Here is a 12949-nt window from a genome sequence, read left to right as displayed (position 1 = left end):
CAGATCATTTTATCTAAACAGCCAAGTTTGAACTTTTTTCTAAAAAGAAGTCCCGAAATGGCCTGACACACAAAGAGGGGCAGTGAATTCCACAGTTTCGAAGTCAGGAAGCTAATAGAGCTGCTGCCAATGTGCGCTCTTCTCACTTTCAGAATGCAACCCCCGCTAGCCTTCGAGGGTCTCCGATTCCTCACAGTAGTATAAGGTTGAACAAGCCGCTGTATGTACTGAGGCACATCACCTTGAATGAGATCCTCTGCTTCACAGGAAGCCAGTTTAATTTAGCTAATGAAGATTCCATGGAGACGCTTTTCAGGAGATTGAGCAGCAGACAAGCCGCCACGTTCTGCACTCGTTGGAGTCACATCATCCGAGACTGTGACACTCCCAGGTACAACGCCTTACAGTAATCCAGCCTCTAGATAACTAAGGCCTGGACCACAGCTTTCCTTACATTTTCTGGGAGCAAATCCAGAATCTTTTTCAGGGTCTTCAAGATTCCAAAACATTTCACAGCCAATGCTGTAATTTATCTATCGAAGGACAACCTCTGATCAAACCACATACCCAGATTTTTAACTTTAGGCTTGGGGCTGGGTAACGGGCCAAGAGGTTAAGGCCACCAGACGGTCGACCAGATGTTAAATTGTTTAACTAGAATCAGGACTCCATAGTTACCGCATCTTGGTAGAGGGTGATGATCAACTGAGTATCATCAGCATAGGTGATTACTGTAAGCCCATGACGTTCAATGATTTTAGCCAGAGGGAGCATGTAAATATTAATGAAGGTTGGACTTAGGGAGGAACCCTGAGGTACTCCCTGCTGCATATTAAACACTTTAGAGGGGTATGGTTTCTGACACACCTGGAAGGTGCGACCCTGTAGAAAGGAAGCCACCCACTGTAAGGCCATGTGAATAACACCGTAACTCCACACAAACGCTCAATGAGCCTATTGTGCGATACGGTGTCAAACGCCGAATTGAGGTGAAACATCAAGAAAGCAGCAGTGTCTCCTGCGTCGAAGATTTGGAAGATGGATTCTGAGGCTAACAGCAGGGCTGACTCTCTGCTATAGAACGAGAGGAACACCAACTGTGTCCTTTGAAGATCGTTAGTCTCAATTAACTGAGAAAGCTGTCGATTTGCATGTTTCTTCGTTACTTTGGCCAACAATGGCAGCAATGAAACAGTACGGTAATTTTCCGATTACTAGGATCCGACAGTGGCTTTTTGAGCAGAGGAACTACCATTACATGCTTCCATTTCTTCGGGACCTGGCCCACCATCAAAGAACTATTAAGTAGCTCATGGACCAAAGGTAGCACAGCTTCTACACCTTGTTCTAGAATAAGGGGCAAAACTTGATCAAGCAGAGAGCCCGACTTGACAGACATAAGCAAGGCAGACAAGTCCTCAGCATCTATAGGTTTGAAATGCTGCAGCACTGAGCTATCTTATGTAGGTTCAAACCATGAATTCAGGCAGATTCTCTGAACTCCTCGGGAAAAGAGTTATAGATCTTTGCCTCCTTGTCAGAGAAGAACTGAGCAAGGGTTTTACAACCACCCTCAGAAGGTACGGAGAATGCTGAGACTCGGGACAAAGAGATAAGAGATTTTACAATAGCAAACGTTTCTCATGAGGAGTTCTGCGCCGAGAGAATTTTATTGGAGTAGTAGTCACGGCGGACATACTTGATGCGTACATAATACTCTTTGAGAGCAGCCAAATAGTTGTTTTTGCTGTTGGGGTCATATGCCCCGCGCCAAAGACATTCAAGGCGCTTACATTTCTTCTTCAACCCTCTGAGGTCATCGCTGAACCATTCAGCAGATGGCTTCTGTTTTTGAAAAGACTGGCGGAATATATAGCCAGAAAATCTGTGAATGGATGTCTGCCTATGAGGAAGGAGCGAGAAGAGCTCCGAAACGCGTCAGGCGAAGGACTTGATTTACGAGGTGCTTACATCACCCCTGTGCTAATAAAGGTTTTGAAAACCATCTGTCTGCAGAGTGCGTTTTGAATGCAGGGCAACCTTGGAAAATGTTACTACACGGCTGGTCCGGCCGTGCAAAACTGCACCATCCAGGAAGTAAAAGTGGGACCGCAGGATCCGAAAATTGTCGGGACCAGCTGGCGGTGTGACAGAGCAATCATTGCAGGGTGCTGTCTGCACCTTGGAGCCCACTGGAGGGCTTTTAACATTGACTGTCCTTGAAAATTGACATATCAAAGAGCCCACGGAAGGGTTTCAACTGGGCAATTGAACCACAAAATCCAGCATGCACCGGAATGAACATCATTAGATCTGGCACACCCGAGGCCTATAAATTTGTGACACGCAGGGTATTGTGGGAGCCAGAAAATCTGTGAATGGATGTCTGCCTATGAGGAAGGAGCGAGAAGAGCTCCGAAACGCGTCAGGCGAAGGACTTGATTTACGAGGTGCTTACATCACCCCTTTGCTAATAAAGGTTTTGGAAACCAACTGTCTGCGGAGTGCGTTTTGAATGCAGGGCAACCTTGGAAAATGTTACTACACGGCTGGTCCGGCCGTGCAAAACTGCACCACCCAGGAAGTAAAAGTGGGACCGCAGGATCCGAAAATTATCGGGACCAGCTGGCGGCGTGACAGAGCAATCATTGCGGGGTGCTGTCTGCACCTTGGAGCCCACTGGAGGGCTTTTAACATTGACTGTCCTTGAAAAGTGACAATTCACAGAGCCCACCGAAGGGTTTCAATTGGGCTATTAAACCACAAAATCCAGCATGCACCGGAATGAACATCATTAGATAAGGCACACCGGAGGCCTATAAATTTGTGACACGCAGGGTATTGTGGGAGCCAGAAAATCTGTGAATGGATGTCTCCCTATGAGGAAGGAGCGAGAAGAGCTCCGAAACGCGTCTGGCGAAGGACTTGATTTACGAGGTGCTTACATCACCCCTTTGCTAATAAAGGTTTTGGAAACCATCTGTCTGCAGAGTGCGTTTTGAATGCAGGGCAACCTTGGAAAATGTTACTACACGGCTGGTCCGGCCGTGCAAAACTGCACCACCCAGGAAGTAAAAGTGGGACCGCAGGATCCGAAAATGATCGGGACCAGCTGGCGGCGTGACAGAGCAATCATTGCAGGGTGCTGTCTGCACTTTGGAGCCCACTGGAGGGCTTTTAACATTGACTGTCCTTGAAAATTGACAATTCACAGAGCCCACCGAAGGGTTTCAATTGGGCTATTAAACCACAAAATCCAGCATGCACCGGAATGAACATCATTAGATAAGGCACACCGGAGGCCTATAAATTTGTGACACGTAGGGTATTGTGGGAGCCAGAAAATCTGTGAATGGATGTCTGCCTATGAGGAAGGAGCGAGAAGAGCTCCGAAACGCGTCAGGCGAAGGACTTGATTTACGAGATGCTTACATCACCCCTTTGCTAATAAAGGTTTTGGAAACCATCTGTCTGCGGAGTGCGTTTTGAATGCAGGGCAACCTTGGAAAATATATATAGATCGTGAACAAGGTCTTGAGGCAAGACCGAAACGCGTTGATTTTCTTTGGATTTTTTGTGATTACTAATGGGCTAAATCGAAATAAAAAGGACATAATTCAATTTTTGCGTAGTGCGACCCTATTTTCTCCCTTTTGAGAGAGTTGGATAGATATATAGATATACATTTAATCAGAAGAAACCTGACACTCCCTTCAAACCAAAATCTAAATTCATCCCTCTCTCTTCCCATGATGGTTTGGATACATTTAGCGATCATGTGACAGCCCAATTGAAAAAACTCATGCATACTAGCAATACAGCAAGGAAAAGGAAATATTCCAATCAATAAAGAAAATTTAAACAGCTGATTTCCAAATTACAGAAGGCAGATTTAATAATTCGCAATTCGGACAAAGGAGGGAACATTGTGCTTTGGCCCACAGCAGATTACCTCAAAGAGGCCTACAGGCAATTGGATGATGTAGGGTGTTACAGTAAGAGCACGCCTTTCAAATACAAAAATGCACAAGAGACTTTATTTAAAAACCTACTGGCATGGAAAGGCTTGGGCCTCCTAAGTTGGGAAGAATTTAAATTCATCAAAAAAGAATATCCACTAGCACCTTACATGTACTTTATCCCTAAAGTCCATAAAAATCTGACTGTCCCCCCAGGCAGACCAATCATTGCAGCCTGTGATGGTCCTTTTGAGAATCTTTCCCAATATATTGACTACTTTCTGCAGGACCACATGAAAAAGTTAGACTCGTACATCCAGGATACAGGAGACTTCCTCAAAAAGATTGACAATTTTAATTGGAAAGAGGATTATTTGTTAGTCACCTTAGATGTATGTTCGTTGTACACCTGCATCAAACATCAAGATGGCCTTAGAGCGGTCGAATTCTATCTGAGTACAAGAAAAATGGAATATGCTGATCACTCTAGAATGTTATTGAATATGCTATCCTTCTGCTTAGAGAACAACTTTTTTTTATTCAATGGTTGTTTTTATCAACAGTTGCGAGGAGTAGCGATGGGCGCCGGCTTCTCCCCCAGCTATGCCTGTTTGTTCATGGGCTGGTGGGAGGAGCTGGTGGTCAGGCGCAAATATAAGCATGTCTATACTCAGAATGTGATTTCATGGTTCCGCTATATTGACGACCTTTTTATCATTTGGCAAGGCTCCAAAGAAAGTGTGTTTAAATTTGTTGAGGATATTAACTGCAATGATCTTAATCTCTCTTTTACATCCTATGTTAGTGATGAAATAGTGACATTTTTAGATGTACAGGTTTTAGTAAATAACAACATTTTAACTACTACCCTTTTTAGAAAACCTACGGCAGGCAACACATTTCTCCATGCTACTAGTTCGCATCCCCCGCATCTAATTAGAAGTATACCCTATGGGGAGATGCTCCGTATCCGGCGTATATGTAGCAATCCTGAGGATATGGAAACAAAGCAAAAAGAATGCATGATAAGGTTCCTAGCTAGAGGGTATAGCTATGAAGTAGTGGAGGCTGCCATGAAGAAGTCCCAGCTAAAACCGAGAGAGGAAATTTGGGAATATAGAAACAAAGAGGCCCCAAACACCAATAATGAGCCAGTATGCCTCATTCTTACATATTCAAAACAAGAGAAAGAATTGAAGAATATCATGAGAAAACATTGGCATTTTATACGGGAAGATCCAGTGATAGGGTGCCTCATGCCCCCTAATCCCTCTATTACTTTTCGCAAAGCTAAAAGCATGGGTAATATGCTCACTGACAATAGTCTAGATACTTTTAAAAAACAAACGTGGTTACCTACAAGAAATGGTTTCTTTAAATGCTCTACCTGCAAGGCCTGCCAGTTTGGTACAAACACCAAGACTTATTGCACGGTATTCCCAGATAGGCAAAGGGAAATTAAGCAACACCTCACGTGCAAAATGGACTATTGTGTATATGTCCTGGAATGTGACTGTTCCTTGAAGTATAAGGTAGTACCAAGCTGGCAGTGCACAAGCGTATTCTGCAGCACATTAAAGCCATTAACAACAAGAATCAGAATTATCCCGTAGCCAGGCACTTTGAAAAGGTACATAATAGTAACCCCAAATGTCTTAGGTATTTTGCCATTGAATCAGTACCGTCGAAGAAAAGAGGTGGCAACAGGGAGGCAACACTCCGCTGTTTGGAAACTCAATATATTTTGGAGTATAATTCCAAATAGCCGGGAGGCCTGAATGCCACGGAGGATCTTTATACCTTTCTTTGATTTATGGTACTAGATAGGTAACCAGTCTTATCTGTCACAATTACCCTTTTATCGCAAAGTAATACAGGTATAGTTTACTCTGGGACTTTTTACTGTTATTTTTAATGATTGGTTTTAAAGATACTGTTGGGTAGTAATTTTTATATACCTAGTGTCTTTTTATTGGTCATTTTAAATATGTCACAAGTCTTTTACATTTGTTCATTTTCCTGTGTTTCATTGCCTATTTATCTCTGATGAATTTGACTTGAACTTGCTTAGATTGTGGTATTGGATTATTCTCTATTTGTATTCCACCATATTTGAACTGCCTGTGCCATTTATCTTTTGTCTCAACCAATGATTGCCTTTTTTGCACCAGTAGCACCAGTCACTTTATGTCCATTAAGTACTGTCGCATTAATGCACTTTAATAGACTATGTATTTTGAACGGAGAGTTGGACTACTGCTGCAGTATGATTGCCTTCTTTGCACCAAGTAGCACCAGTCACTTTATGTCCATTTAGTACTGTGGCATTTATGCACTTTATTAGATTATTTATTTGAACATAGAGTTGGACTATTGTGGGAGCATGTAATTTATTTACATGATGTTTTTTATTATAGCATGGTGAGCAATTTAATAATTTAAAATAATATGACATACGACATACTGTTAATTGACACCTAGGAAAGAGATATATGTGAAACAAATATTTTTTCTGTATAACTACTGGCATTTGGGCTTTGAGTCCCTAGTTACAATGTAACACATGCTATGCATTTGCTAAAATGGTTCTGTGACCAGCGCAATGTATTTACATTGTATTTTCTGTCACTTAGTATGTCTTTTATGTCTATTGTAAATTTAGGAGCATTTGCACTTTAAAAATGGGTTTGCCCTAGCGCGTGGTCAGGTGATCAAGGCTGCTTGGACGGCCGAAACGCGTCCTGACATCAATGGGGAAATAAATAAATAAAACTGTTTGGCACTTCAAGAGGTCTGCGCCCGTGATTCCTTTAAAGGAGTTATATTGCAAGTTGTTTGGAATATATATATATATATTCGAAAAGCAAAAGGCACAGAGCACTCACAGGACATTTGTTGGGTTTAATTTGAGCAAATGCATTTCGGCACACTGCCTTCTTCAGTAATCATTAATAAGCACCAAGGTTACATGTCTTTAAATTGCATGGAAAATACTTTCATTGGAGAACACCAAAAACGTAACCAACAATTTCCTCCCCTCATCTTTTCTTTTTTTCCCTCAAGTTATTTACACTGTCTGTTTTATCTCGCTTCAGTTTGTGAGTTGATTCAGCACAACAGATAGCCTTAGTGAGACAAAATGTAGTTAAATGTTATGTTTCCTTGTCTTGTGCCTTGGGGGGGGGCTTAGGTTTAGGACATGAAGGAGGAAAAGGAGGGTTCTCCAGGGTGGGTTGTGAAGGGTTCACGGGCAGGGTTGGGTGCACTGGGTGGGGAGCAATGGTTAAAAAAAATTGTCCTCTTCGACTGAATTGGGGCTCCGGTTCCCTTATGGTAGTTACTTTATGGAGTAAGAGATGAGTGTCAGTTAGAATGTACAGATTGAGATTTTATCATGGAATGTAAACAGGCTTAGGCAGAGCAGAGAGAGGATCTTGCAATATTTGAGAGATGCTCCTGCCCAGATTATAATTCTCCAAGAGACCCATTGGACTAGTGAGGAAATGAGAGAGACTTTTAAATACAGAAGGTGGGGAGAAAAGGCCGTATTCTCTGACCAACAACTAACTATAAAAGGTGTGGCGATATTGGTAAAAAATAACCCTCATATTATAATAGAGGACAGCAGAGTGGACAACGCCGGTAGATGGGTTATGGTTAAATTGAGATGTTACCCTCAGCTCTACACTGTAGTCAGATAATATGGCCCTAACTTAGATGACCCTGTCCCATTTAGTAATTTATTGTCAGAGCTCCTAAACTTTCCCGATCTAATTATTCTAGCAGGGGAATTTAATGTGCTTGACAGGAACTTGGACCGCTCTTCTAAAAGTAGAGCTGTAATAAATAACAGGATGCGGTCCTTGATAAAAAACTTCTATTAAGCAACTAGGATGGTGTGACTTATGGAGAGAGAAAAAGGGTGTCTTTAAGAGCTTCACATTTAATAATAAAAAATATGGTTACCAATCAAGAATTGATCTCTTCCTGATTAACCAAGACCTAAAAGATCAGGTCCACGAAGTCAGTCACATAGGACCGCACCTGTCAGATCATTCGGCTGTTACTTTAGTGTTAGTTTCCTCAAAGATCACGGTACAAAGGAGATGAGCAATGGATCGCACTATATTATTAGATGACGTCGTAGTTGAGAAACTTGGTTTGGAGTCCCAGGAGTTCTTCAAGGCCAACAGGCCAACATAGATAGCGCACCATTAGGGGTTGTCTGGGACGCATATAAGGCTTTTCTGAGGGGGAAAATAATGTCTATCTAATCTTTTAAAAGGAAAAATATACAAAGCTGAGGTGGCGGAAATTGAGAGTAAGATACTGCGGCTGGAACAGCAGTTACTAGGTAGTGGAGCAGAGCTGGAATCATTGCAAACCTCTCTCTCTCCAGGCTCTCAAAATGGATATCGCAGGGGTATTCGAAAAGAGATTACAAAAAAGATGGCGAGCAAGTAAACTTGCCCACTTAAATTATGGAGAACGGTGTGGCAGGCTACTTGCTTGGAAAGTGAGGAATGATCAGACAAGATGCTTTATAAAGGAGGTTAAATGTGAAGTCTCAGGAAACTCTATTCCAACAAGGGAGGGTATAGAAGAAGCCATTTAAGTCATTTTGAGAAGGTATATCAGGAGAACTTAGTAACAATGGAGGAAGAGGTGCAGGGAAGGTTGGGCCAGGATGTTCCCCACTTAGTTAGTCAAGCTAAAGGGTATGTAATTAACAGCGCTATGTCAGAGGGTGAGATCAGGAACTCAATCATGGCAGGGAAATCAAGGTAAAGCTGCAGGTCCAGATGGCCTTCCCGCGGAGATATATAAAAAACTGGGGGAATATCTTATTCCAGTAATGGCAAGGCTGTTCTCAGCTATATTTGAGAATGAAAGGGAGATTCCCACTTCCTGGAATGAAGCCATAGTAACCCTGATCCCAAAACCAGATAAACCACCCAAAGTCTGAGACTCCTATAGGCCCATTTGGCTACTGATTTGCGATTATAAAATCTTTGCAAAGATACTTGCAGAAAGGTTGAATGGGGTTGTAGGGGATCTCTTACATGAAGACCAGAAGGGTTTTGTGTGGGGAAGGGGGATTAAAGATCTTACATACAACTTAATTGGGGCAATAGACATAGCATCCATTTATAAAGTGCCCCTAGAAGTTATTACCCTGGCTACGACTAAGGCCTTTGATAGGGTGAACTGGTCCCATCTTCAGAAAATTCTAAGACTAACTAATCTGGGCGAAAATTTCTGCAGGTCTATAGAGCTGATTTATAAAAACCCACCAGCCAGAGTTTTGGTAAATGGGAACCTCTCAAGGTCATTCAATATCTCTAGGGGAACCAGGCAGGGGTGTCATTATCCCCCCTCTTATTTTACCTATATATCGAACCCTTAGCGGTGAAGATTAGAAATCATGAAGGAATACTCCCTTTAGAGTTTAGGGGATGGGAGGGGAAAGTGGGACTATATGCGGTATACACATCCGATCTACGCACCTCTTTGCCTCTAGTATATGAGTTATCATCACAATTTGGGCGCATTTCAGGCAATGAGGTAAATGAGAACAAAATGGTTATAATGGCCTGGAACATCAACCTACAGCAGGAATGCATTAAAAAGGAAATGAGATGCTATTAAAATTACTCAAAATATAGATCAAATCCCAGAAGTTAATTTCCAGAATGCTAGCAAGTAAGTGGGAAAGCTACTGCTAAGTTGGTCTCACCTCCCCTTAACAATTTATGGTGGGGTAAACCTGGTGAAGATGACGATTCTCCCTAAATTTACTTCCCTATTTCAGAACATCCCTGTGGTTTTTAAGGAAGACTGGCTTAAAAGGGTACAGTCCAAAATTAGCAGCTTTGTTTGGGCCTCGAAAGGAGTTCAAATTGCATGGAAGAAGCTTAGATGGAAGTATGATAAGGGGGGCCTGCGATTGCCTGATCTACCCTATTAAGCTTGGATCTTTCTGTTAAAAGGAGGGAAGATGCTCTTTAATATACCGGATTAATCCGATACAGGGAAGATGTTTAGGACAATGCTATCTGAAGTGAAAGGGGGCGAGCTAGGTTACATACATAAATTTGGAGACGCCCATATATTTAAAAAAAATGAGTTTCAAGACACTATAGTGCTTTGCAGTCATGTGGTATTAAATTAGGAAAGAATTAAAACTCAGCTATTACAGTGGACTGGCACCAATCAGGGACTCCCCCGGGTCTCCTGAGTGGTCTAAGGATAGCCTGGCCCTTCCATTAAGGGAAGCAGGGATAATGACCTGGGGCCAACTGATAGACAACGGAAGCCTGATCCCTTGGAATATGGGGCAAGATATTACCAACAACAGGCTGTCAAGATTTAAATATCTACAAATAAAAAGTTGGAGTTTCTCTGTTGGGGCAGACATTGGTTCTTCAAACCAGCTGGAGTCCCGGATGATCAGCAGTGTTATAAGAAAAAAGAAAGTGGCAAACTGGTACTGGCTTCTGGTGGACCTATCGGATGTTGACTTCAGTTTACCAACGGAACTGTGGGGGAAGAGCTTGCCAGCTATGCAGCTAGAAGATCTATGGTAAGTATCTTGTAATATTCTGTACTCCTCGGTGCGTGTTGCAAATTTAAGGAGGAACCACCTTTTCTGTCTTCACAGGTTTCATTGGACTTCGCTCTTAAACTATCCAAAGTGGGGAAAGGCCCCATGCCGAGATGTCCAAAATGTGACCAAGAAAAGGGGATGATATCCAGATGTTTTTAGAGTGTCCCGAGATTCAAGGGTTCTGGCTAGACGTGAGTAATTCTACGTCTGTGATACTCGGTGAGACGCTTCAGGTCAGCAAAACTCTTGTCTTTTTTGGTGGCCTGGAATTTTATGAACTTTTTCCAATTAACACAAGAAAGCTGATTTTTTACTTGATGTTGCTTGCTCACAGAGGGATATGTAAGAATTGGATAAAAGCCACCCCTGCGATTAAAATAGATTGGATGATCTCTATTGAATATACTATCCGGTTAGACAGGGCATCAGAAAGTAAGAGGAATGAGTTTTGGCTTCCTTACGAAAATTGGGTGAACTCCTCGGCTGGAATATAGTCCTGTGATTAGGCCTTTACACTATATTGCTTCATTAATCCTGCGGTAGCTCCACAGGTGGCTGTGTCAGACTGAGCTACTTACGGTTGGAGAAGTTGAAGTGGGGTGTAAAGTCATCCATCCTTGGCTCTAAACAAAGATCTCTGGCTGGTGCTACATCAAGGGAGACCCGGGAGCACATTTTATATCTTTTGTTTTTCCATCCAAGGCGAATAAGGACTTTTAAGAAGAGAAGAAAAGAATAAAAGAAGGATCCACAGAATGGGATTGACAGAGCCTGGCCGGCCTGTCAATATAAATGATTAGTCTCGATGAGCCCAGTCATGAAGATTTTTGAAATAGCAGAACAGGCCAAAGAGGGGAATACAAGGATTGACCCAAAATAGCTCTCAAATTGGATTCTGAGAGTTCTGTTTTATCGGCTATGCTAATTTAGTGATTTGTTTAGAATCTCCAGCGGCAAAAGGGTTGTTTTTTGGTGAGAATTTCATTAAGGAAATCTCTAAATATGTTAATATCCCTAGCTCCATTCATAAAGCCAAAGTTTTGTTACAAAAGGATTCTGGCCAAAAGTTTTTCTTGAGGACCGACAAAATGTGGCCAATTTAATGGCAGGCTCCAGTACTCAGGTTTCAGAGGGCAGTCTGGAAATTTCTATCAAAAACAATGTTCGATCCCCAAAGAAGGAGAGATGGCAGAGTATAACATAGAGGCCAATCCAGAGGTCAAAATAACAACAGTAATTACAGAACCTCTAACACATATTTTGGGAGGCTGAATAGCTTTTTTTAATCAGGTATGGCTTCACATAATATCAGATTTAGGGGTTCTTCGAAGGGTGCAAGGTTTCCATATCAAATCTTTGCATGCATCATTACAATCTACCCCTCCCCCCCACACAATACCATTCTCCCACATGGACAATGTCCAGCCGACCAGAATTCCTCTACAATATCTTTTTGGTAAGGAAAAAGAACAAGGTATGACCCATAATGAACTTCTGGCACTGCAATCAATTTGTGCTTTATAGACATTTCAAGGTGGAGACTATTCTCCAACGCCAGAATTGTGTCATCCTCTAGATTGGACAGTGTGCTTAGGTTTCAAAGAATTCATACCTCTCACTTCTTCAGTTTCAGTACGGAGATGTGTTCTACAAGTTCATCACACTTCTTTCCAGTCTCTCCTCTGCTCATTGCTGCCTCACCAAACTGCTAAAATCAATTATCATTTAACTTAGGTCTAGAGAAGTTTGTCTGCTCATTTATCTGAACTGCACCTTGATAATCTCACAAGACAAAGGGCTACTTCTGGTACAATTGAAAACAAAAACTAATTTCCTAATTGGAAAGTTTGGGGTTTGTAATAAATCAGGAAAAGTATTTTCTATATCCAGTTAAGTAAATACATTTCCATGACTTTCTAGTTAATTCAACATACTCTGATCTACACGTTCCGGAGGCAAAGCTTAATATTATCAAAAAGAGTTTTCTCTTCTTTTTATTATCTTCAAACATATCTCTCTGTGGCCTAGCCCAAGTGGTCATTCTCTTGTTATCATCAATTCAGGCAGTGATCTCGGGTCCGCTTAATCATGAAGCATTACAGAGATGAAAAATTCACCATTTGCATAGAGGTTTAAGTTACTTTACCTCATTCTTTTAGATCAGGAAACCAGAGAGAAAAAAAACCTTCAAACTTGGAACTGCAGGTCATCTTTTAATATCTCCCCAAATCTTCTACTAGTATTCAATACATGTTTGTTTGGGGAGGTTCACACTGTGGCTAGTTCTTGACAGGTGGCAAATAGTGAGAGAGGGAGTTCTCTGAGTATATAAGTTACTTGGGGCCTGATTACAAGTTTTGCAGTGCGGGACGGCACACCACCA

This window comes from Triturus cristatus, chromosome 1_2 (assembly GCF_964204655.1).
Source record: "Triturus cristatus chromosome 1_2, aTriCri1.1, whole genome shotgun sequence".
NCBI classification, from domain to species: domain Eukaryota; kingdom Metazoa; phylum Chordata; class Amphibia; order Caudata; family Salamandridae; genus Triturus; species Triturus cristatus.
The sequence above is the reverse complement of the archived record's forward strand: the minus strand, read 5'-3'. Positions refer to the sequence as shown.